This window comes from Chiloscyllium punctatum, chromosome 10 (assembly GCF_047496795.1).
Source record: "Chiloscyllium punctatum isolate Juve2018m chromosome 10, sChiPun1.3, whole genome shotgun sequence".
Taxonomy (NCBI): domain Eukaryota; kingdom Metazoa; phylum Chordata; class Chondrichthyes; order Orectolobiformes; family Hemiscylliidae; genus Chiloscyllium; species Chiloscyllium punctatum.
This window is the reverse complement of record NC_092748.1, coordinates 60,278,764-60,306,617: the sequence shown is the minus strand read 5'-3', so window position 1 is coordinate 60,306,617 and position 27,854 is coordinate 60,278,764. Positions and strand designations below refer to the sequence as shown.

General features: G+C 41.9%; 1 protein-coding gene across 3 annotated transcripts in view; it reads right to left on the bottom strand.

The window, feature by feature from the left end:
• Positions 1–27,854, bottom strand: part of erich2 (glutamate-rich 2) — a 239,014-nt gene that overhangs the window by 22,492 nt on the left and 188,668 nt on the right. The window lies entirely within an intron of this gene.

Here is a 27,854-nt window from a genome sequence, read left to right as displayed (position 1 = left end):
CTCGATCACTAGGGCAGATAGCCTCTGTCTGTGCTGCAGAACTCTTTCCATGAAACCAAAATTATTTTATATAAATCCATATCTGGATCAACCTTCCTTATGGTCAGCTACTAATGAAAAATACACACTTTCAAAATTTCTGTTGCCATTATTGAGCACCCCCTGGCCACTGCACAAATATAGATATTTGTGGTTTGTCCAGGTAACATGTATTATGCCTTCTTTCCTGAAGAAGGGCTTATGCCCGAAACATCAATTCTCCTGCTCTTTGGATGCTGCCTGACCTGCTGCGCTTTTCCAGCAACACATTTTTCAGTTCTGATCTCCAGCATCTGCAGTCTTCACTTTGTCCCAGGTAACATGTATCCTTCTACATTCAGAGAAGCAGTGTACGGTACTTGTTTCATCAGAAGTAAAAACAGTGGGTGACATGTCAACACTTCCATGCTGTAATTAGCTTTCACAGAATGTCAGAGACAATAACTTACGTCTACCTTAAGATATGGATGCCATCAGTAAACCCATTAGTGGATAATGCCTATAATAACTTCCATTGTTACAAAATGGGTGTGTTGGCAACTTCCAGAAAATGAATCTGCCAGATTTCCATAGACAATGCATCACTCACTCATCCTGATATCATTGTTTCATTACTGAGTCAATTATGTTTACAAATGCCTATCAAGCTGACCTCAATATTATTTTTTCCAACTGATATTCAAGCTGATTGTGACTATACAACACCTAAATGTCAGCTAAATATTAATATGGCCAAGTATACGAAGCCTCAGAATTGTGTATGGAGCAAATTTTTTGGTCTTCTGCATTGATAGCTTAGATACTTGGAATGGGTGCAAGGTAACCCAAAGTATTTTTTTAAAATCAGCTTTGAAAAGTTTTACTGTGTAAATGTGCTCTTTTAAAAGTTTTAATAGGCTGTCATTGCTTTACGGACTCTCACTCTCTCCTTGTGTTTCCTTCGCTCAGTAGGATCCATAGTGTAGTGACTGTAACAAGGTCAGCCAGGTGAACCTTATAGAATGAGTTCCCTGATTGGGGCTGTTAATCTGATCCAGTCAAGGAGCCCTGACTGACAGACAAAAAACAGGTCTATCAGACTTCCCATCACTCTGAGCTAGATGACCGGTTATCAGCACCTATTGAGGTATTTCACATGGGTGGAATGTTTTTGAAACATGCTTACAAACAGGATGGGGAAGCTTATTGAAAGGGTTAGAAGTTGATGGGTTGGCAAATTCCTGACTGTTTAATTCAGCAAAAACATTACCATCCCATTTCCAGGTTTCTGAACAGAGTGTGAGCATGAACAAGACTTTATTTTTAAGGGACGCCAGAAGGAGCCAGAATGGCTGGAGCAAACCTTCAGTGAACATGCAAGTGAAGAAATGGAAGGAAGATGCAAGATGTCAGCCCTGGGAAGATGCAAGACGTTATTCCATGGAGGTTATGCTGGAGACAATGAGAGTCCACAGGGATGTGCAGTTTTTTCCCCTCAGAATGGGAGGAATATGCCAGTTACATTGACAAAGTATAGCCAGAAGTAGTTATGGCTGTCAGTATCAGGGATTATGTGCCAAGGACATTAGAACTTTTTACTACACTGTTCTAAAGACATTATTAGGTTATGAAGGGTGCCTGGCATACTAATTCTAGGCATCAGCCACCATTCTCTGACTTGCCCAACATTCCCATGCACATTACTTCACTGACTAATACATCTTACAGCTTCAGATATTCTTTTCTTTCTGGATACTGCTGCAAATCTCCATTCCAACTGCCAACCAACACTTACAGCTGCTATCATGCTTTTGCCATTTTGTGTACATCCCTCACAAACACTTTCTATTGATGTAATTATTCTTCCTCTCTAAACACTACACCTCTGAACTCTGTTTTTTTCTCATTGCAAGAAGAGAGTACATAAATCCAGGAATAGAGAAGTAGGAATGGATCTGTAGCTATATCAAACCTGATTACAATTGAAGAGCACATTTGGAGATTGATAGGGCAGCAGAGACACTAGACATTAGCGACACAGAGACCTCAGCTGTCCAATGACCCAGTAGAATTAGAGAAGGCAACTTGGCAGTCACTCATGCCAAACTGATGTCACCATGAACTTAAATTTTATGATATGCACTTTCTAGACTTTAAACCCTTTCCCCATTGCAGGCCCAAATCTTGTCCTTTATCTGTCAAAGGTCCATCATTGGTGACAATGAAGTTGTAACGGATAGGATGCTGAGGGGTCCTCAGAAAAAGGTAAACGTGCTCTGGATACACATCGCATACCTCACGTATAATCTTAATCAGTGCAGATACACATACTTTGGTGAGTACTAGACCAGGGGCAGCTGTGTTGTTACATGGTGAGATGTACATCAGGTGTGAACAGGAACAGTCACTGGTGGAAGGAATAGCAATGTAGAATACTGTCAAAGTGTAGAGTATTCCAAACAATGCTCAGCAGGATGTGGATACTGAACCTCGGGGGGTCCATCACAAAAGATAAATTGTGGACCAGTACTGTGAAACATGGGTGATATTGGAACCATGATTAAGTTTGTAGATGGGGACATCAGATTTTCCAGAGGCAGGTGAACAATGACAGCAGCTACCTACCTGGCAGTGTTAGACAGCTGCTAATTATCAATTATAGGCTAAATGAGGTAGGTGAAGAAGGAAATTTCTGCTGAAGGATTGTACCGTCACTGTCAGCTGAGCATGCCAGCTCCGTGGAAGTAGTCTTCAGGCAGGATGCTTTAATCCCACTCACACCAGAGTTGCAGATGCCAGAGGGCATCAGTTGCAATTGTACACCACCATATAGAGGGGCTCCCCTTCACACTGATGGACAAGCAACTGTGATGAAACATTACATTTTAAAATACTACTATTCTTTACAGGGTATCCTCATAGCATCCTGCCTGAGAGAGCAGCTACTAGCTGTCCTGATGAGGTTGTCAGTAGAAAATCTTTGCAGCCTCCTGCAATGTTGAATCACAGTATGCAGATACATTCTGTGTAACCCTACAATAATCTCTCCTCCTGAAAATATTCAACTAATACAAGATTCAGTCTGTGTCAGCATTTCCAGAGTAGAAGGCATTGGAGAAGTTTTCTAGCACAAGTGTCATGTACCTAAAGTCCTCATATCCACCTCCCAAGAAAAGTTCAGCTACCTGCATTGAGGCTCAGTCATAGGCCAAAGAGTGCTGCTGGGCCTCAGATATGGCCTGCTCACTCGATCTGTTTGTTTACAAAGGACTGAGGGAAGGTTCACCTTGGTGGCTCAGCATCTCATTGAAATATGGCAAAGTGCACTCCAGCACTCTGCAAGTTGGTATGACCAAGTGTGCCAGAAGAAACAAAATAGAGAAAAGATACCTGGAAGTGTGGATTTTGCTCATGGTGCTTACAGTTCTTATTCTTTCTATGCATTAACACTCACCCCACCTGCCTGTCAAACCAAGTCCCATATGCTGCTGCATGTTAAAATGGTGCTGTAAGCCCCTATAAAGTTACAGGTCGGACAATCTTTGGCAGATCCCATACAGGCTCTAAAATTGAGAGGATGTCAGCCCCAGACAGCTGATCTTCAGAGTAGTGGAATTAATTACCTACTTCCAGCTCTGCTGAAACCATAAGGTGCTGCACCACTTTGGAGTAATTGGAAACAGAAGCAAAATCAATTGTTGCACAGGAGAAATTACATGGTGTGTATAACAATAGTAATGCTAATGTTTATTTCAATGAATCTAATTATTCAACTTCCCCAATTACCTAGCCTCTAATCTGTAGCATCATAGATTCCATTTTGATAGTAAGATGCAGGGTTTAGGATTGGACTGCCATATGCTTCCACGTTCTCAGATTAGTTGGAGATGTCACCAGCAGTTCCCTGGAAGGAGCTGCTTGAAAACCTTGACAGCCTCGAGCAATATGTGTCTACCTGGCTTTCTTGGAAGAAAGTGCTGTTTGTGAAGCCTGTAGATGTCAGCAATGATCTGCTGTGAAAATGTGTTTCTTGAGGCACCACATTACTTTAATTTACTGAGGAAGCAGATCCTCTGGTATAAATGTGTAGTAAAATTCCTTCAAATTGGAGCAGTATCCACTTTCTCTTCCATGTATAAAGTAAGGTAGCTCTCATTAGAGAGAGATGACTGGTAGTAGTTTAACCTGAGGTCACCATGCCTCAGGGAAGGGGAGAGATTGAGAAGGAAACTCCTTCATGGTAACCTCAGCCAGTGAGATAAGTGAACCACATGGTGGCATTACTCTGCATTGCAAACGAGTTTTCCAGCCAACTGAGCTAACCAACCCTATCAATGACATGGAGCTGCACAGGAAGTAAATACTTCTGGTGTTTTTTCTGTTCCTGCTATTACTGCTTTTGGTGTGGATCTGGATGTAGCTGCTATTGGTGTACTGCACCTACTGTTCCCAACAAGGTATCCATATTAAAGCTGCATTAAGTTTTCTTATGTAGCCATGCGAGCTGAAAACATTGGAAGAGTGGGTTAATAACTTCCAAAAGTTGCAAGTCATGTTTCAAGGCAGTAAAATCCAGACGCCACATCAATTCCTGTGAGCACAAATTCTTCATGTAGGCAGGGCAGCATCTGTAAAATTTCATTATTTGGCATCCTGTCAATTTCTTTGAACAAAATGTACCTATGCTTTGTCTTCTTGACCTTGGAGAATTCCATATAGCTCAGGAACCCATATGCCAATTGTTGAAAATGTTGAGTTAATTCACAATGAATTACTTTATATTAGATTAGATTAGATTACTTACAGTGTGGAAACAGGCCCTTCGGCCCAACAAGTCCACACCGCCCCGCCGAAGCGCAACCCACCCATACCCCTACATCTACCCCTTAACTAACACTACGGGCAATTTAGCATGGCCAATTCACCTGAACTGCACATCTTTGTGACTGTGGGAGGAAACCGGAGCACCCGGAGGAAACCCACGCAAACTACAAATCGACAGTTCAGGAGGCATTTCTGCTAAGATTGGCCAAATAACCCAAAAGAGGGATGCTAATGTCATGGCAGAGATAAAGAACCATCACAAAGCCTACTAATTAAACATAAATAAAAACAGAAAGTGCTGGAGAAACTCAGCAGGTCTGACACCATCTTTGGAGAGAGCAAAACAGAGTAAATGTTTTGAATTCTTTGGAACTGAATGAAGCTGTTTTTTATGCTATTTCAAGAGGGGGAGGAGAAGCAAGTGAAACAAATTTTAAGGGTGTCCAGATAAAAAAGACAAAGGGAGTGATAATGGTGGTAAAGGAAAGAGACTCAAAATGAGTGCAAATGAAGGCATGAAAAGGAGAAAATGGATTCATTCTGCTGAGAGTAAAGTCAATTAGACAAAAACACGTTTTGGCCGGGGAAGATTGGGAAATGTAAGAAAACTGGAGTCAGAGGTCATACTGTGAATATTTGAAGTTCAGTATTCAGTCCTAGAGGCTACAAAGGTTCCTAAGGAGAAAATATGATGTTCTTCCTCCAGCTTGCATTGAGCTTCATTGGAACACTGTAGCTGACCCAGGTGTTTAGCAAGGCAAAAGATGACTTCCCCATGCCTTTGTTTCTAAAACTATTGATCACCCCTCTCCTGTGCCTCCATCCTGTGAGAAGCAAAAGGAAACAACTTACATTTTTGCCATTGGATCCTGAAGACTACATCTTGACTGACAGTATTTATTATTCAAAAGAAGCAACCCTCTAATTGACTAGGCAAGGCAGGACTCCATTGTTAATGTCTGTGATAGAATAAGAAGCTTGCCAGTCAGAACTAACCCAGGTCAATGGACCATGATCCAGTGAGCTTTCTTGGGCATGGTAGTTGGGGTGGAAAGTACATCACTGCTAAAGTCACCTGCCCTCACATTTTGGCTGTTGGTCAGAAAATCATGACTGAGGTCTTAGAATCACAAAGCGGGTGAGGGGGACCTGCATGGGAACATATTCAGGGCTGTGAATAAAGACAGGGCAAGACCTGGGATGTTTCACTTAATTTGCAGAGTGAGAAGAGTTGGAGCTGCATGGGAACATGCACTGGGGTTGTGAATAAAGACAGGCCAAGGCCCGGGACCTTTCACCTACTTTCCATTGGTGAGTAGAATCAGACCTGTGTGACCTTAACCGTACAAGAAACTCAAATATTATTTCTTCTTGGCTTAAATTTTGCTTAATAGAAAATTAACTGAAGGTATGATAGGGATGCTTAGTCATATGTGTTGTACAGCCTGCAGTATGTGGGAAGTCTTTGAAGTGCCATTAGTTTGACCAGCTTGAATGCCAAATTTCAGACCTCAAGCTTCAGCTGGAGGCACTGCAATGTATGAGCGAGATGGCAGGGGTTACATCAACAGCACATTTTATATATGGTCACCCCACAGACTGAGGAAGTGCAGCCAGGGAAGGAATGGGAAAGTACTAGTCAGAAGAAAGGAGGCAGTAGTCGGGAAAGCCCCAACGTGCATCCCAATCAATATTTTCTGTGTTGGAAATGATGAGAGTGATGGTTTGGGAGTCCAGCACAGCTACACAAGGGGACCAGAGAAAAAGAAGAAGAACAATAGTGGCAGGAGATTCTCTGTCGAGGGGTAAACTCAGGTGTTTTCTACGGCTGCAGACTCCAGTGCGGTGTGTTGTCTTCCTGGATATTCAAGAATGCCACTGAATAGCTGAAGGACATTCTGAAGGGGGAGGGCGAACTGTCAGAGGTCATGGTTCACATTGGTATCAATGACATTGGAAACTGGGAGATCCTGCAACAAGAATTTAGGAGCTAGATAATAGATTGAAAAGCAAGATCCTCAAAGTTTATAATCTCTGGATTGCTTTTGGTGCCATGTATTGATGACTATAGGGATAAACGGATACAGCAGATGAGCATGTGGCTCAGGAGGGATGGCTTTGGATTCCCAGATTATTTGATTCGTTTCTCAGGAAGGTGAGACTTGGACAAGTACGATTGATTCCTGAAACTTCACTAATGCTCTCGCAGGATTGAGTATGGGGAGTTGCTAGTACTGTTGGTGGAAGCTTAAACTAACTTGGCACAGAGTTGGGATATGGAGTGGAGGTACAATAATGGGATGATGTGCAGACAAATGCTGAAGGAAAACCAACTCAGTCTGGAAACAGAGCATATATAATCAAGTTAGGGCACATGGGAGAACCACACACAGTCTGATTACATACATTTTAACGGCAGGGGTCTTGTGAGTAGGGCAGATAGAGTCATAGAGTCACATACAGCACAGATATAGATCCTTCGATCCAACTTGTCACACCGACCAGACATCCCAATTGCACCTAGTCCCATTTCTCAGCATTTGGCCCATATCCCTCTAAACCCTTTCTAAACATCCAGATACCTTTTAAATGTTATATTCCTCCGGCAGTTCATTACATATGTGCATCACCCTCCATGTGAAAAAGCTACTCCTCAGGTCGTTTTTAAATCTTTTCCCTCTCACCTTAAACCTGTGCCCTTCAGTTTTGGACTCCCCACACTAGGAAAAAGACCTTGGTTATTCACCCTATCCATGTCTCTCATGATTTTAAAAGCTTCTATAAGGTCACTTCTCAGCATCCAATGCTCCAGGGTAAAAAGCTCCAGGCTATTCAGCCTCTTCCTATAATTCAAACCCTCCATTCCCTGCAATATCTTTGTAAATCTTTTCTGCACCATCTCAGTTTAACATCATCCTTCCTATAGAAGGATGACCAGAATTGTATGAAGTATTCTAAAAGTGGACTCTACAATTTCCTGTACAGCTGCAACATGATGCCCCAACTCCTATACTCAGCATTCTGAATAATGAAGACAAGGGTGCAAAACGCCTTTACCACCCTGTCTACCTGCAACTCCACTTTTAAGGATCTGTGCACCTGCACCCCTAGGTCTTTGTTTGGCAACAGTCTCCCGGGCCTTACCATTAAATAAAGGGCTCCTGATGAAGCGCTCCTGCTTGAAACATTGATTTTCCTGCTGCTCGGATGCTGCCTGACCTGTTGTGCTTTTCCAGCACCACTCTAACCTTACTACTAAATGTATAAGCCCTGCCCTAGTTTGCCTTACCAAAACACAATACCTCACATTTACCTAAATTAAACGGCATCAGCCACTCCTCTGCCCATCTGATCAAGGTCCCGTTGTACTCTGAGATTCCATTACACCACCTATTTTGTTGTCATCTGCAAACTTACTAAGCATGCCTCCTATATTCACATCCAAATCATTTATATAAATGACAAAGAATGGGGGGCCAGCACCGATCCCTATGGCACACTGCTGGTCATAGGCTTCCAGTCCAAAAAGCAAACTTCTAGCATCACCCTCTGTCTCCTTCCTTCAAGCAAATTTTGTATCCAAATGGCTAGTTCCCCCAGATCCCATGTGATATAACCTTACTAACTAGTCTACCATGTGGAATCTTGTTGAACACTTTCCTGAAGTCCATTTAGAGAACCTCTACCACTCTGCCTTCATCAATCTTCTTCATCACTTCTTCAAGAAACTCAATCAAGTTAGTGAAACACGATTTCCTATGCACAAAGCCCTGTTAATTATCCCTAACCAGTCCTCGCCTTTCCAAAGGCATGTAAATCCTGTCCTTCAAAATCACATCTAACAACTTACCCACCAGTAAGGATCACCAGTTTATAGCTCTTCCATACAGCCTTTCTTAAATAATGGTACTACATTAGCTAACCTCCAGTCTGCCGTCACCTCACCCCTGGCTGTCAATGAACCAACTATCTCAGCAATTGTATGCTTCCCATACAATTCTGGGAATAATCCAAACGGGTCATGGGGATTTATCTATCTTTTTTGGTTTTTAAGACCTGCAGCACACCCTTTTCTGTAATACAAACTTCTTTCAAGGCATCACCAAACATTTCGAGGAGAAAGAGAGGACTGCAGATGCTGGAGATCAGAGCTGAAAATGTGTTGCTGGAAAAGCACAGCAGGTCAGGCAGCATCCAAGGAACAGGAGAATCGACGTTTCGGGCATAAGCCCTTCTTCAGGAATGAGGAAAGTGTGTCCAGCAAGCTAAGATAAAAGGTAGGGAGGAGGGACTTGGGGGAAGGGCGTTGGAAATGCGATAGGTGGAAGGAGGTCAAGGTGAGGGTGATAGGTTGGAGTGGGATGGGGCAGAGAGATCAGGAAAAAGATTGCAGGTTAGGAAGGCGGTGCTGAATTCGAGGGCTTCTGTGCAGAGGAGATGACCTGGGGTGCGCAGTGAGAGAGGGACTCACTGAAATCCTTGTAGAGGGAGGAAGAGAGCTTCTTCAAGGAAGGCATCCTTGTAAGAGGATTCGCAGTAGGTTAAAATCTTCAAGGAGAAAGTGAGGACTGCAGATGCTGGAGATCAGAGCTGAAAATGTGTTGCTGGAAAAGCGCAGCAGGTCAGGCAGCATCCAAGGAGCAGGAGAATTGACGTTTTGGGCATGAGCCCTTCTTCAGGAAAGGCCCTCCTGAAGAAGGGCTCATGCCCGAAATGTCGATTCTCCTGCTCCTTGGATGCTGCCTGACCTGCTGTGCTTTTCCAGCAACACATTTTCAGCTTTAATATAATTAGACAAGAACTGGCCAAAGTAGACTGTGAGCAGCGAATTGTAGGAAAATCTATATCAGAGCAGTGGGGCGTCTTTCAAAAAGGGAATGGTGAGAGTGCAGGGCCAACATGTTCAAGTAAAAGTGAAGGGTCAGACCAACAGGTTTGGACTACCATGACTTATGTACTGGATTGGATAAAGAAACAAGGGGAAGCATATGGTAAAGGGTTCAAGCACTGGAAGCCCGAGAGGGGTGTTCAAAGTGTAGAAGGTTACTTAAAAACTGTGTGGAGCTGCAAGGTATGGATGGTACCTTGCATCTGTATTTATAGAAAATTACAATTGAGAGGGAAGAGTTATTACTGGTTTTAGCAGGCCCCCAGGCCCAGATGAGATGTAAACCAGGCTACTGAAGGAGGCAAGGGAGAACACTGCAGTGCTCCTAACATTAATTTTCAAATCTTCTCTGGCCTTGGGAAAGGGTGGTAAGGATAAATAAAAAAGTGACTAACATCAGGGATAGACAGAAAAAATTCTAAGGAACAGAATAAAATACCACATGCAGTGGGATTAATCAAGGATAGTCAGTATGGCTTTGTCAGCAAAGGATCATGTCTGACAGGTTTGATTGAGTTTTTTGTGAAGATAACGTGTAAATGAGGATACTGTAGTCGATGTCGTCAAATGGGCCTTAGTAAGGCTTTTGACAAGGTCACACATGGGCAACTGGTCAAGACAGCAAGAACAGTTTGGCAAATTGAATCCATATTTGCCTTAGTGGCTAGTGGCAGAGGCGATGGTCTAAGGTTATTTTGATGACTGGAAGCTTGTGTCTGCAGGATTTGGTGCAGGGGCCATTGCTGTTTGTACTGTACATTAATGATCCAGACACAAAGGTAGTAACTTTGATCAACAAGTTCACAGGTTATTGAAAAATTGGCAGTGTGGTAAGTAGTGAGGAGGAAAGTCTCAAACACAGGAAGATGGTCCAATAGGCAGAACAGCTTCAAAAGGAATTTAATTTGAAAATTTTAAGGTGGTGCATTTGGGGGGACTAATGAGGCAAAGGAACAATACATGATAGATTCCTATCATAACACAGGACCAGAGGGACCTTGGTGAGAAAATCCTCAGATCCTTGAAGGCAACAGGACAGATGGATAGTTGCTTAAGAAGGCATATGGAATACTTGCCTCTATTAGTTGAATATAAAAACAGGGAGGTTATGATGGAGCTGTATAAGACACTGATTAGGCCATAACTGCAGTAGTTGTGTGTAGTTCTGGTCACTGCATTATAGGAAGAATGTGACTGCACGAAAGAGGATGTAGCTTGGATTTCCATTGGAAATAATAATATTGAGGTCAGTTTTATAGGAAATTGTAAACATAATTAACTCAGTAATGAAACAATGATATCAGGATGGGTGAGTGATGCATTGTCTAGGGAAATCGGTAGATTCATTTTCTCGAAGTTGCAAACCAACCCATTTTATAGCAGTGGAAGTTATTATAGGCATTATTCACCAGGATGTTGCCTGGGCTGGAGTGTATCAGCTATGCAGAGAAATTAGATAGGTTGGGGTTGTCTTCCTCAGAATAGAGAAGGCTGAGGGCTGACCAGATTGAGGTGAAGATGGGAAAACCTTTTCCCCTGAGTAGAGGAGTTATTAACCAGTCTGCATAGATTTAAAATATGGAGCAGGAGGTTTATAGGGGATTTAAGGAATTTTTTTTACCCAAAAGGTGACGAGTGTCTGGAACTCATTACCTGAAAGAGTGGCAGAGGTGAGAGCCACCACACGTTTAAGAAATGATTAGATGAACAGTTGAAACTCCCTATATACAAAGGTATGAGTTAAGTGCTGGAAATGGAACTAGAGTCGATAGGTGCTCGATCACTAGGGCAGATAGCCTCTGTCTGTGCTGCAGAACTCTTTCCATGAAACCAAAATTATTTTATATAAATCCATATCTGGATCAACCTTCCTTATGGTCAGCTACTAATGAAAAATACACACTTTCAAAATTTCTGTTGCCATTATTGAGCACCCCCTGGCCACTGCACAAATATAGATATTTGTGGTTTGTCCAGGTAACATGTATTATGCCTTCTTTCCTGAAGAAGGGCTTATGCCCGAAACATCAATTCTCCTGCTCTTTGGATGCTGCCTGACCTGCTGCGCTTTTCCAGCAACACATTTTTCAGTTCTGATCTCCAGCATCTGCAGTCTTCACTTTGTCCCAGGTAACATGTATCCTTCTACATTCAGAGAAGCAGTGTACGGTACTTGTTTCATCAGAAGTAAAAACAGTGGGTGACATGTCAACACTTCCATGCTGTAATTAGCTTTCACAGAATGTCAGAGACAATAACTTACGTCTACTTAAGATATGGATGCCATCAGTAAACCCATTAGTGGATAATGCCTATAATAACTTCCATTGTTACAAAATGGGTGTGTTGGCAACTTCCAGAAAATGAATCTGCCAGATTTCCATAGACAATGCATCACTCACTCATCCTGATATCATTGTTTCATTACTGAGTCAATTATGTTTACAAATGCCTATCAAGCTGACCTCAATATTATTTTTTCCAACTGATATTCAAGCTGATTGTGACTATACAACACCTAAATGTCAGCTAAATATTAATATGGCCAAGTATACGAAGCCTCAGAATTGTGTATGGAGCAAATTTTTTGGTCTTCTGCATTGATAGCTTAGATACTTGGAATGGGTGCAAGGTAACCCAAAGTATTTTTTTAAAATCAGCTTTGAAAAGTTTTACTGTGTAAATGTGCTCTTTTAAAAGTTTTAATAGGCTGTCATTGCTTTACGGACTCTCACTCTCTCCTTGTGTTTCCTTCGCTCAGTAGGATCCATAGTGTAGTGACTGTAACAAGGTCAGCCAGGTGAACCTTATAGAATGAGTTCCCTGATTGGGGCTGTTAATCTGATCCAGTCAAGGAGCCCTGACTGACAGACAAAAAACAGGTCTATCAGACTTCCCATCACTCTGAGCTAGATGACCGGTTATCAGCACCTATTGAGGTATTTCACATGGGTGGAATGTTTTTGAAACATGCTTACAAACAGGATGGGGAAGCTTATTGAAAGGGTTAGAAGTTGATGGGTTGGCAAATTCCTGACTGTTTAATTCAGCAAAAACATTACCATCCCATTTCCAGGTTTCTGAACAGAGTGTGAGCATGAACAAGACTTTATTTTTAAGGGACGCCAGAAGGAGCCAGAATGGCTGGAGCAAACCTTCAGTGAACATGCAAGTGAAGAAATGGAAGGAAGATGCAAGATGTCAGCCCTGGGAAGATGCAAGACGTTATTCCATGGAGGTTATGCTGGAGACAATGAGAGTCCACAGGGATGTGCAGTTTTTTCCCCTCAGAATGGGAGGAATATGCCAGTTACATTGACAAAGTATAGCCAGAAGTAGTTATGGCTGTCAGTATCAGGGATTATGTGCCAAGGACATTAGAACTTTTTACTACACTGTTCTAAAGACATTATTAGGTTATGAAGGGTGCCTGGCATACTAATTCTAGGCATCAGCCACCATTCTCTGACTTGCCCAACATTCCCATGCACATTACTTCACTGACTAATACATCTTACAGCTTCAGATATTCTTTTCTTTCTGGATACTGCTGCAAATCTCCATTCCAACTGCCAACCAACACTTACAGCTGCTATCATGCTTTTGCCATTTTGTGTACATCCCTCACAAACACTTTCTATTGATGTAATTATTCTTCCTCTCTAAACACTACACCTCTGAACTCTGTTTTTTTCTCATTGCAAGAAGAGAGTACATAAATCCAGGAATAGAGAAGTAGGAATGGATCTGTAGCTATATCAAACCTGATTACAATTGAAGAGCACATTTGGAGATTGATAGGGCAGCAGAGACACTAGACATTAGCGACACAGAGACCTCAGCTGTCCAATGACCCAGTAGAATTAGAGAAGGCAACTTGGCAGTCACTCATGCCAAACTGATGTCACCATGAACTTAAATTTTATGATATGCACTTTCTAGACTTTAAACCCTTTCCCCATTGCAGGCCCAAATCTTGTCCTTTATCTGTCAAAGGTCCATCATTGGTGACAATGAAGTTGTAACGGATAGGATGCTGAGGGGTCCTCAGAAAAAGGTAAACGTGCTCTGGATACACATCGCATACCTCACGTATAATCTTAATCAGTGCAGATACACATACTTTGGTGAGTACTAGACCAGGGGCAGCTGTGTTGTTACATGGTGAGATGTACATCAGGTGTGAACAGGAACAGTCACTGGTGGAAGGGATAGCAATGTAGAATACTGTCAAAGTGTAGAGTATTCCAAACAATGCTCAGCAGGATGTGGATACTGAGCCTCGGGGGGTCCATCACAAAAGATAAATTGTGGACCAGTACTGTGAAACGTGGGTGATATTGGAACCATGATTAAGTTTGTAGATGGGGACATCAGATTGTCCAGAGGCAGGTGAACAATGACAGCAGCTACCTACCTGGCAGTGTTAGACAGCTGCTAATTATCAATTATGGGCTAAATGAGGTAGGTGAAGAAGGAAATTTCTGCTGAAGGATTGTACCGTCACTGTCAGCTGAGCATGCCAGCTCCGTGGAAGTAGTCTTCAGGCAGGATGCTTTAATCCCACTCACACCAGAGTTGCAGATGCCAGAGGGCATCAGTTGCAATTGTACACCACCATATAGAGGGGCTCCCCTTCACACTGATGGACAAGCAACTGTGATGAAACATTACATTTTAAAATACTACTATTCTTTACAGGGTATCCTCATAGCATCCTGCCTGAGAGAGCAGCTACTAGCTGTCCTGATGAGGTTGTCAGTAGAAAATCTTTGCAGCCTCCTGCAATGTTGAATCACAGTATGCAGATAAATTCTGTGTAACCCTACAATAATCTCTCCTCCTGAAAATATTCAACTAATACAAGATTCAGTCTGTGTCAGCATTTCCAGAGTAGAAGGCATTGGAGAAGTTTTCTAGCACAAGCGTCATGTACCTAAAGTCCTCATATCCACCTCCCAAGAAAAGTTCAGCTACCTGCATTGAGGCTCAGTCATAGGCCAAAGAGTGCTGCTGGGCCTCAGATATGGCCTGCTCACTCGATCTGTTTGTTTACAAAGGACTGAGGGAAGGTTCACCTTGGTGGCTCAGCATCTCATTGAAATATGGCAAAGTGCACTCCAGCACTCTGCAAGTTGGTATGACCAAGTGTGCCAGAAGAAACAAAATAGAGAAAAGATACCTGGAAGTGTGGATTTTGCTCATGGTGCTTACAGTTCTTATTCTTTCTATGCATTAACACTCACCCCACCTGCCTGTCAAACCAAGTCCCATATGCTGCTGCATGTTAAAATGGTGCTGTAAGCCCCTATAAAGTTACAGGTCGGACAATCTTTGGCAGATCCCATACAGGCTCTAAAATTGAGAGGATGTCAGCCCCAGACAGCTGATCTTCAGAGTAGTGGAATTAATTACCTACTTCCAGCTCTGCTGAAACCATAAGGTGCTGCACCACTTTGGAGTAATTGGAAACAGAAGCAAAATCAATTGTTGCACAGGAGAAATTACATGGTGTGTATAACAATAGTAATGCTAATGTTTATTTCAATGAATCTAATTATTCAACTTCCCCAATTACCTAGCCTCTAATCTGTAGCATCATAGATTCCATTTTGATAGTAAGATGCAGGGTTTAGGATTGGACTGCCATATGCTTCCACGTTCTCAGATTAGTTGGAGATGTCACCAGCAGTTCCCTGGAAGGAGCTGCTTGAAAACCTTGACAGCCTCGAGCAATATGTGTCTACCTGGCTTTCTTGGAAGAAAGTGCTGTTTGTGAAGCCTGTAGATGTCAGCAATGATCTGCTGTGAAAATGTGTTTCTTGAGGCACCACATTACTTTAATTTACTGAGGAAGCAGATCCTCTGGTATAAATGTGTAGTAAAATTCCTTCAAATTGGAGCAGTATCCACTTTCTCTTCCATGTATAAAGTAAGGTAGCTCTCATTAGAGAGAGATGACTGGTAGTAGTTTAACCTGAGGTCACCATGCCTCAGGGAAGGGGAGAAATTGAGAAGGAAACTCCTTCATGGTAACCTCAGCCAGTGAGATAAGTGAACCACATGGTGGCATTACTCTGCATTGCAAACGAGTTTTCCAGCCAACTGAGCTAACCAACCCTATCAATGACATGGAGCTGCACAGGAAGTAAATACTTCTGGTGTTTTTTCTGTTCCTGCTATTACTGCTTTTGGTGTGGATCTGGATGTAGCTGCTATTGGTGTACTGCACCTACTGTTCCCAACAAGGTATCCATATTAAAGCTGCATTAAGTTTTCTTATGTAGCCATGCGAGCTGAAAACATTGGAAGAGTGGGTTAATAACTTCCAAAAGTTGCAAGTCATGTTTCAAGGCAGTAAAATCCAGACGCCACATCAATTCCTGTGAGCACAAATTCTTCATGTAGGCAGGGCAGCATCTGTAAAATTTCATTATTTGGCATCCTGTCAATTTCTTTGAACAAAATGTACCTATGCTTTGTCTTCTTGACCTTGGAGAATTCCATATAGCTCAGGAACCCATATGCCAATTGTTGAAAATTTTGAGTTAATTCACAATGAATTACTTTATATTAGATTAGATTAGATTAGATTACTTACAGTGTGGAAACAGACCCTTCGGCCCAACAAGTCCACAACGCCCCGCCGGAGCACAACCCACCCATACCCCTACATCTACCCCTTAACTAACACTACGGGCAATTTAGCATGGCCAATTCACCTGAACTGCACATCTTTGTGACTGTGGGAGGAAACCGGAGCACCCGGAGGAAACCCACGCAAACTACAAATCGACAGTTCAGGAGGCATTTCTGCTAAGATTGGCCAAATAACCCAAAAGAGGGATGCTAATGTCATGGCAGAGATAAAGAACCATCACAAAGCCTACTAATTAAACATAAATAAAAACAGAAAGTGCTGGAGAAACTCAGCAGGTCTGACACCATCTTTGGAGAGAGCAAAACAGAGTAAATGTTTTGAATTCTTTGGAACTGAATGAAGCTGTTTTTTATGCTATTTCAAGAGGGGGAGGAGAAGCAAGTGAAACAAATTTTAAGGGTGTCCAGATAAAAAAGACAAAGGGAGTGATAATGGTGGTAAAGGAAAGAGACTCAAAATGAGTGCAAATGAAGGCATGAAAAGGAGAAAATGGATTCATTCTGCTGAGAGTAAAGTCAATTAGACAAAAACACGTTTTGGCCGGGGAAGATTGGGAAATGTAAGAAAACTGGAGTCAGAGGTCATACTGTGAATATTTGAAGTTCAGTATTCAGTCCTAGAGGCTACAAAGGTTTCTAAGGAGAAAATATGATGTTCTTCCTCCAGCTTGCATTGAGCTTCATTGGAACACTGTAGCTGACCCAGGAGTTTAGCAAGGAGGTTTAATGAAATGTGAAACATGCCATAACACTGAAAAAGCAAATGGTTTCTCAGCTTGCTACAGCTCAGAACCTAGAACAGAGCAACACAGTACAGGCCCTTCAGCCCACAATGTTGTGCCAAGATTTATCTTAATCTAAGATCAACCTAACCTACACACCCCTCAATTTACTGCTGTCCATGTGCTTGTCCAATAGTTGCTTAAATATCCCTCAAATATCTCTGACACTCTTCTCACTACAAGTTAGTGCATTTCGGCCCATGTTTTGCATATACCTTTTATTTCTCTTTTATTATACCACCTGACCTTTGTTGCCACTTGTTTGCCAGGTTAACGGTTCATCAACTGTTCTTTCTTTTCACACACGTATGTGTATGTGTGTGCGTGTGTGTATATATATGTGCACGAGTGCTCATGTGGGTCACTGGTATTTTGCAAAGGCAACTGTTGTTTCTGTTGCACTGTGTTGGGCCACATTTTCCAAATGGCAACTAATTAAGTGGTCTGCGGCCCCCATCCAGCTAGCAGTGTCACTGTGAGAGGCAATGATTGCCAAAGCAGGCAGGACGTGGGGTCTATAGTAATTTTAAGTAATTTTAAAAATCACAGGGCTAAGTGGTGCATTTGAGAAATCCCTCCAGGGAAATTCTGGCCACATCCCATCCTTTCTTCAGAAATCTTTTTCCTCTCCACCAAGGCAGAGAGTGGGAGTCTGCTGGGGGCCTCGTCACAGGCAGGAGACTTATTCAACACTGGGAGGATGACAGTAACACTTTAAAATGGCCCCCAATTGGGAATTTAATTCTGGAAATTAGCTGCTTTGTTACTTGGAATGAACTGGTTCAATGCCTCTGATGGTATGACTACTTCAAGGAGCCAATCTGACATGACTTCCCACAACTCATAGAAACATAGAAAATAGGTGGAGTAGGCCATTCAGCCCTTCAAGACTGCACTGCCATTCAATGTGATCATGGATGATCGTGCAATTTCAGTATCCCATTCACGTTTTCTCTCATACCCCATTTCTTTCCACATCCATTCTATTGGCTCCTGTTTCCCAGCATGTCTTTCAGAGCTTTTAAACTTCAACTTTCTGTGAACACACACATCATTCGTTTGCAATTGTCTCTCATCTCCTCTTTTATCAATGCTGTTCATCTTTAATATTATTGGGTCTAGCAAGGTGGTGATGGTCCTGAGCCAGCTCAGAATTCATATATAGATGGACTTCTCTTTTAGCTACATCTTTTCATTTTCTTTTATTCTTAAACTATCAAAATGGTGCCAGTTTGTGGTGACAAGCTTTCCACTGTACTTTATTATATTTCATTGTAAAATACATGTGACAATAAATCATTCATTAATATATTCTTGTCCTGAGGATCTTTGATATAAAACATCTGCGAGCAAACAGTAATTTACTATAGATGACACAGCCTGAGTATTTATAACTTTTTCCATTTAATACCAAAAATAATACTTTTAACAGATCACATAATCACAACTCTTTTTTTGTGTCTAGCTTTCAACTCTCCTACACCAGGTGGCACTGCTAACTTTCTTTGAATCCACTACTCCATGCTTTTTTTCTGTATTAGCATATTTTATCAGTGTGACAAATTTTAAAGGACATAAAAACTTGTATGCATCCAAGTTTAGGTATTGGGCTGGGGGTGATTGGCTATGATCTCCACACCTGGTCATTATGATATGGAGTCTGAGGCACTCTCAATATTAAGCCTCAAACTTCAGTTACATTGAATTAGTGTGTTGGAAGGAACTGCGATGAACAGCAAATCACGTCACTTAGGCATTGGATGAGAAAGGAAGTTAGGGGAGGATGACAGGAAGCTGGAGTGTGAACGATTCAGAAAAGATCAAGCCTCAGAAACAGAGAGGCAACCATCTACTATTTACTCGACTGAGAAAGAGAGAGGTAACAGGCACAGATTCTGAGAAGGAAAAAGATAAACAGGGAAAAAATACAAAAAGATCAAGTATTGGGCAATTTCAATCTAACCAACCCAAGTATAAACTGGTGGGACTTAATCAGCACCTGTTTTATGCTTCATCCAATATTTACTCTCTCAAATCAAGAAGGCTATTGTGATGTTGCGGCACAGTCCCTTTCTATAAGCCAAGATGTGCAGGTTCAAGTCCCATCTGCTCTAGAAGTATGTTAGAACATCTCTGCACAAGTTGATGAGGAAAGCAAAAATCTCAAAATCATATCTTAAGTGTTAGTGTCATAAAACTTAAGAAGTAAAGCTTCCTGTTAATTTGACCAAATAGCTCCACTACGAATACAATAATTTCAGGCTACACTTTCGAATTGGAATACAAATTTGTTCATGGGATGGACATGTTACTGGTAACAGCAAGTCGAATCACCCTTGAGAAGATTGTTGGTGTCGATTGTTCTCCAAACCTACAATTATTTTCCTCTGTGCTAAATATTGTACAGTAATTGGGTTAAGATCAGAAATATGCATGATGATGGCATAATGATGATATCAGCATTAAACGAGGTGGTAGCAAGATCAGGAAGGGAGGAGGTTCTCTGTGAATGGAATGTTTATGAGCTCCAACTGTTAATAAACAATTGTTACATAAAAAGGCCATGGACTCAAACAGCATACCTCTGGGATTCCAAAATAAAGCACAAACCTGGAATATACAATAAAACATTATAGCAGTGGGAATGGCAAAAAGATTCAACAAAGCCAACAGTTGAAAAGTATCTCATGACCCCGGGGTGGCAGGGCGGGGGGGCATATATGTGTGTGTGTGTGTGTGTGTAGTGGAGAGGGATGAGAAAGTAAAGCTGGAAAGGTGCTGCAGACTAACCAAGACATCAAACTTGTATCAGCAGCAAACTGTTTTAAAAAAAGACCTGGAAACTGGACAGCAATAAGCAAAGACCTGAAACTCTGAGTAGTAGGGCAGACTGTAGCAAATGCAGGAACAGGTCCATTGTTCAGAAGAAGCCTCAAAGCTAACCTATCATTTTCAGAAACATTCCAGGCAATCAGGAGACCAGACCTGCTTCTGAATGGCTAGATTGTACCAATCAGAAGTGACAATATTTCTGTTGAATAAAGGGAACTATCGAGCTATGAGGGAGGAGCTGGCCAAAGTTCAATGGTGCAATTCCTTAGCAGGGTTGACAATGGAGGAACAATGGTGGATGTTTCTGTGTATAATGCAGAAGTTGCAGGATCAGTTCATTCCAAAAAGGAAGAAAGATCCTAGGAGGAGGCATGGGTGGCCGTGGCTGACGAGGGATGTTAAGAAACATATAAAGTTAAAAGAGAAAAAGTATAACATAGCAAAGATAAGTGGGAAAACGGAGGACTGGGAAGCTTTTAAAGAACAACAGAGGATTACTAAGAAGGAAATACGCAGAGAAAATACGCAGAGTTACATTAGGTTAGATTACTTAAAGTGTGGAAACAGGTCCTTCGGCCCAACAAGTCCACACTGACCCGCCGAAGCACAACCCACCCAGACCCCATTCTCCTACATTTACCCCTACACCTGACACTACGGGCAATTTAGCTCGACCAATTCACCTAACCTGCACATTTTTGGACTGTGGGAGGAAACCGGAGCACCCAGAGGAAACCCACGCAGACACAGAGAGAATGTGCAAACTCCACACAGTCAGTCGCCTGAGGAGGGAATTGAACCCAGGTCTCTGGCACTATGAGGCAGCAGTGCTAACCACTGTGCCACCGTGCCGCCCAACGAAATTACGAAGGTAAACTGGCCAATAATATAAAGGAGGATAGTAAAAGTTTGGTGAAAGGCAAAAAAATGGTTAAGACTAAAATTGGGCCCTTGAAGACAGAAACAGGGGAATATATTACGGGGAACAAAGAAATGGCAGAAGAATCGAATTGGTACTTCAGATCGGTGTTCACTGGGGAAGACACAAGCAATCTCCCTGTGGTAACAGTGGCTGAAGGACCTGAACTTAAGGGAATTTATATTTGCCAGGAATTGGTGTTGTAGAGACTGTTAGGTCTGAAGGTTGCTAAGTCCCCGGGGCCTGATGGTCTACATCCCAGGGTACTGAAGCAGGTGGCTCGAGAAATCATGGATGCATTGGTGATTATTTTCCAGAGTTCGATAGATTTGGGATCAGTTCCTGCGGATTGGAGGGTGGCTAATGTTGTACCATTTTTTAAGAAAGGTGGGAGAGAGAAAGCAGGAAATTATAGACCAGTTAGTCTGACCTCAGTGGTGGGAAAAATGCTGAAGTCTATTATAAAGGGTGAAATTACGACACATCTGGATAGTAGTAACAGGATAGGTCAGAGTCAGCATGGATTTATGAAGGGGAAATCATGCCTGACTAATCTTCTGGAATTTTTTGAGGATGGACGAGGGTTATCCAGTAGATGTAGTGTACCTGGACTTTCAGAAAGCTTTTGATAAAGTCCCACATAGGAGGTTAGTGAGCAAAACTAGGGCACATGGTATTGGGGGCAAAGTACTAACTTGGATTGAAGGTTGGTTGGCTGATAGGAAACAAAGAGTAGTGATAAATGGCTCCATTTCGGAGTGGCAGGCAGTGACCAGTGGGGTACTACAGGGATCAGTACTGGGACCGCAGCTTTTTACAATATATGTTCATGATATAGAAGATGGTATTAGTAATAATATTAGCAAATTTGCTGATGATACTAAGCTGGGTGGCAGGGTGAAATGTGATGAGAAAGTTAGTAGATTACAGGGTGACCTGGACAAGTTAGGTGAGTGGTCAGATGCATGGCAGATGCAGTTTAATGTGGATAAATGTACAGTTATCCACTTTGGTGGCAAGAACAGGAAGGCAGATTACTACCTAAATGGAATCAATTTAGGTAAAGGGGCAGTACAGAGAGATCTGGGTATTCTTGTACAGCAGTCAATGAAGGTAAGCATGCAGGTACAGTAGGTAGTGAAGAAGGCTAATAGCATGTTGGCCTTCATAACAAGAGGGATTGAGTATAGAAGCAAAGAGGTTCTTCTGCAGCTGTACAGGGCCCTGGTGAGACCACACCTGGAGTACTGTGTGCAGTTCTGGCCTCCAAATTTGAGGAAAGACATTCTGGCTATTGAGGGAGTGCAACATAGATTCACGAGGTCAATTCCTGGAATGGCGCGATTACCTTACACTGAAAGACTGGAGCGACTGGGCTTGTATACCCTTGAGTTTAGAAGACTGAGAGGGGATCTGATTGAGACATATAAGGTAATTAAAGGATTGGACACTCTGGAGGTAGGAAACATGTTTCTGCTGATGGGTGAGTGCCGAACCAGAAGACACAGCTTAAAAATACAGGGTAGACCATTTAGGACAGAGATGAGAAGAAACTTCTTTACCCAGAGAGTGGTGGCTGTCTGGAATGCTCTGCCCCAGAGGGCAGTGGAGGCCCAGTCTCTGGATTCATTTAAGAAAGAGTTGGATAGAATTCTCAAGGATTGTGGAATCAAGGGTTATGGAGATAAGGCAGGAACAGGATACTGATTAAGGATGATCAGCCATGATCATATTGAATGGTGCTGCAGGCTCGAAGGGCAGAATGGTCTGCTCCTGCACCTATTGTCTATTACTTTCTGCTGGGGCATTTTTACAAACAATGTACTAACAAGGAAGGGCCAGTGGTGAGGTTACAGCTTCCAATGAACAGTTACTGTAGGCGGTCAACTCATATTAGTGCTCATTAGAATTTAGTTATTGAAAGGGCACGGGTAAATAGATGAAAGCAAAGACGAGGTGAAAGCATGGATTCACTTTTTAATAACTTTTATAGACTGGCTGAGAAGTATACTCCTGAAAGGTTGAAGGCAGAACTGATTTACAACCAAATCATAATTTGGGCTGCAGGTGCGATCTTGTTAGACTTTTTGTAGACGAAAGACATTTTAACTCTGGAGAAATCACTTTAAATTGTGAGGCAAACAATCTCAGGAAACAGATTCAAGTTTTTGCTCCAGAGGAAAACAATAATGAACAATTCAGGTTGTAGGTAACAGGGAGATAGTGCATAAAAACCTCAGCTTTTCAAAATGCAAACAAACATACTGACCACAGTTTCAAAATGTATCCAATATGGTGGGGACAAGCCAAAAAATGTGAAGAATTTCCAGCAGGGAAGCAGATTATCACCACTGTGGAAAAGTAAGTCTTTTTAAAGCAGCCTTGTTCGTTGTTTTAAAATGAATCCAACCAGAAGAAGAGGGGGAAATCCTTAAAACAATGCTATATTCAAGAAGTGAAAACCACAAGGTCAGATCAAATCTTTCCTAGGAGAAATAAACAATACTGAGAACAAGAATTGGAATTTTAAACTGGAAGTAGTTAGACATCCCCATAGACTTTTAGAGTGTCAGTTTTATATGATTTGCACAAATTAAATTGCAACTAAGGTTTTTTACAAATACATTAAGGACAAAAGGGTAACTAGGGAGAGAATAGGGCCCCCCAAAGCTCAGCACGGCGAACTTTGTGTGGAGCTGCAGGAGATGGGAGAGATATTAAACGAGCCTTTACTGTGGAGAAGTACATGGAACATATAGAATGGTGGGAAATAGATGGTGGCATCTTGAAAAATCTCCATATTACAGAGAAGCAAGTGCTGGATGTCTTGAAATGATGGATACATCCCCAGGACCTGATCAGGTGCATCCTAGAGCTCTGTGGGAAGCTAGGGAAGTGATTTCTGGGCCCCTTGCTGAGATATTAGTATCATCTATAGTCACAGGTGAGGTGCCAGAAGATTGGAGGTTGACTAATGGGGTGCCACTATTTAAGAAATGTGGTAAGGATAAGCCAAGGAACTATAGACCAGTGAGCCTGATGTAGGTGGTGGGCAAGTTGTTGGAGGGAATCCTGAGGGACAGGATGTACATGTATTTGGAAAGGCAAGGACCGATTAGGGATAGTCAACATGGCTTTGTGCATGGGAAATCCATGTCTCACGAACTTGGTAGAGTTTTTTGAAGAAGTAACAAAGAGGATTGAGGAGGGCTGAGTGGTGGATGTGATCAATATGCACTTCAGTAAGGTACTTGTGGGATATAGGTAAAGCAGTATTACTTCTGCAATCATAATTGCTTATGCAAGGTAAATGAACTCACACCAGGCCGGATGAGGTCAGAGATAAACAGCTGGGTTTAGATTAGAAACAGATGTAAACAGGGGAGGAGCAATGGGAGGAGGGAAGCGAAACGAAATACATAAATATTGTGTACTCGTTAAATTCGGTGTGTGTGTGTGACTGCCTTGTGGACAGTGGACACCACACCCCTCTTGCAAGAGCGTAATAAACAATACTATTGATTCAGATCTTGTCTCGAACTGAAATTATTGAAGTGAGTGAGCTTTGTTTCTCACAGTGTTCGACAAGGTTCCCCTTGGGAGACTGGTCAGCAAGGTTAGATATCATGGAATACAGGGAGAACTAGCCATTTGGATACAGAACTGGCTCAAAGGTAGAAGACAGAGGGTGGTGGTGAAGGGTTGTTTTTCAGACTGAAGGCCTGTGACCAGTGGAGTGCCACAAGGATTGGTCCACTACTTTTCATCAGTTATATAAATGATTTGGATGTGAATGTTGGAGGCGTAGTTAGTACGTTTGCAGATGACACCAAAACTGGAGGTGTAGTCGACAGCAAAGAAGGTTATCTCAGATTACAATGGGATCTTGATCAGATAAGCCAATGGGCTGAAGAGTGGCAGATAGAGTTTAATTTAGATAAATGTGAGGTGCTGCATTTTGGAAAAGCAAATATTAGCAGGACTTATACACTGAATGGTAAAGTCCTAGGGAGTGTTGCTGAACAAAGAGACCTTGGAGTGCAGGTTCATAGTTCCTTGAAAATAAAGTAGCAGATGGATAGTATAGTGAAGAAGGCATTTGGTATGCTTTCCTTTATTAGTCACAGTATTGAGTACAGGAGTTGGGAGGTCATGTTGCGGCTGTACAGGACATTGGATAGGCCACTGTTGGAATATTGCATGCAATTCTGGTCTCCTTCCTATCGGAAAGATGTTGTGAAACTTGAAAGGGTTCAGAAAAGATTTACAAGGATGTTGCCAGGGTTGCAGGATTTGAGCTATAGGGAGAGGCTGAATAGGCTGGGGCTGTTTTCCCTGGGCCGTCGGAGGCTGAGGGGTGACCTTACAGAGGTTTATAAAATCATGAGGGATATGGATAAATAGACAAAGTCTTTTTCCCTGGGGTGGGGGAGTCCAGAACTCGAGGGCATAGGTTTAGGGTGAGAGGGAAAGGTCTAAAAGCGACCTAAGGGACACTATTTTCACGCAGAGGGTGGTACATGTATGGAATGAGCTGCCAGAGGAAGTGTTGGAGGCTGGTACAATTGCAACATTTAAGAGGCATTTGGATGGGTATTTGAATAGTAAGGGTTTAGTGGGATATGGCCAAGGGCTGGCAAATGGGACTAGATTAGGTTGGGATATCTAGCTGGCATGGACGAGTTGGACCGAAGGGTCTGTTTCCGTGCTGCACATCTCTATGACTCAATGACTCTATTACCTGCCAAATTACAAGGACCTGGAGAAAAACATAAAGGCCAGCATGCAGGCAAGATCAAATATAAAGACCAAGAAATCCTTGAAGCTCTCTGTCATACAGAATCAAAAATGTTCTCTATAAGGTAGAAACACACATTCAAAACTGAGACTGATGTGTAAGATTGATGAGATTGCTGACGCAATGAATGAATTTTGAATTGAATCCCCAAAATTGTTTTCAGGATGGGAGTAATTAGAGACCAAATATTTATGCCATTTTCAAAGTTAAAGGTGAAATAGAAAAGTTGCAACAGCAAAGCCTTATCTAATCACGTACCAGGCTATCAAAATGGTGATCAGGAATTGATACGGTTCCAAAATCAAACATTCATCGAGAATCTGGGTGGATTGACTCAGTTAAACAAAGCAATGCAATATGAGATCTACCCAATAGTTTCGGTGGATGAAAGCCCAGTAAAATTCTCCAAGACCACCCTGTTTAGCAAACAGATGATAACAGTTCATTTGGACAACCACCCCAGATGAAAAACCCAGATTGCTGACAACATTTATAATGCCATTTGGACACCATTATTTTAATAGATTAATCTTTAGGCTTGTGTTTGTTCCAAAGATTTGTCAGAGAACAACGTCCAACAATCAGAAGGCATTGATGGTGAAATGGGTGACACACCGATAAATCCATCCACCAAGCAGGAACACAACCAAAGAATTAGAACACCCTTGAGAGTCCGACATGAATGCAGGTCATTCCATGAAAACTGAGAGTTTGCTAAACCTAAAATATAATCTCTTTGACACATCATTCAAGCCACTAGATTAACAGTTGATCAATGAAAAAAAAGTCAACCCATAAGAGAGTTTCAAGTATCTCAGAGCATCACAGAACTTCAACATTCCTGAGTATGGTAAATCAAGTGGCTAAATTCTGATTAAATTTGGCAGCAGTTTACAAGTTCTTCAGGCAGTCTTTATGACAGGGTCAAAAATGATGCTGGAATGTAGACCAGCAAAATGCTTTTGAAAGGAGATGATCCATGTTTTGCAACTATATTAATGGCAGATATGTTATCTACAGGACAGGGGGAATACTCTCTTTCAACTTTCAAGAAGATGGCAATTCATTATTCCTCCAGGTTGAGTGAAGATATTCTGGCATCAGATAGCAGTCTCAAGACACTTGAAGATTGGCCTAGAAAGGCTGTTGGAGAAATCATCAGATTGGGTCTTAATGCTGTTAGTCAGTTTGGGAATTCTCAGAAAACTGGATGGTGGTGCCATTTGATGGTAACTTGATGTTCTGACTTGGCCAAATACACAGAAGTGAATCCATTACAAACTAGGAGTAACAGTGGGTTGTTTCCGATAAGGATGAAAATCCTGTAGAAAGTGGGCTTTACAAGTTTATGTGCACTTTTTGATATTATTCATCACTTTATATTAATAAGGTTAATAAGGTAATTTTTGAAGATTAGAATATAATTACCTACTAATTAATGTTTAACGCATCTTATTTTTATTTTGGTTGTTAGAATAAAAGTCTTGAAAATTTAAATCATCTTGAAGTTACTTTCGGCTTGTCACTGAAATTTAAAAAAAACTGTATGAAGTTATTGGTTTTAACAGGGATCACAATACCAGCTAACACTCCTGGATTCCCTTTACTTTAGCTTTACAAGGCTTGTTGGTGTCACATATGGTCAAATGCTGCCTCCATGTCAACGATTGCAACGATGTCAGTGGTGGCAACTCTCATCTCACCTCATCTCATCTCTTTTGTGCATATTTGGGCTCAGACTAAAAACATTTTGGAGTGGAGTAAAATGATGAAATTCAAACTTCGCACTGGTAAGTAGATTATTGCTCAGTAAGTTGCTTGACAGGACCATTGACCACACCTTCCATCACTTAACAAACATTGAAAGTGGACTTATTGGGGTTAACTGACCAGAATGAATTTGTCCTGCTTTTCTGTGCACTGAACTTCCAATATCTCGACTAGATGCCAGTGTTGTAACTGTACAGGAATAGCTTGGCTGGAGACATAGCTAGTTCTGGAACATAAATCTTCATCATACTGGACAGATGTTGTTCGATTCCATCATCTTTGTTATATCCAGTACACTCAGTTTTCTGATACACGGAGTGAATTCGATTGGTTCAAGATAGGTTTCTGTAATCATGAGAGTCT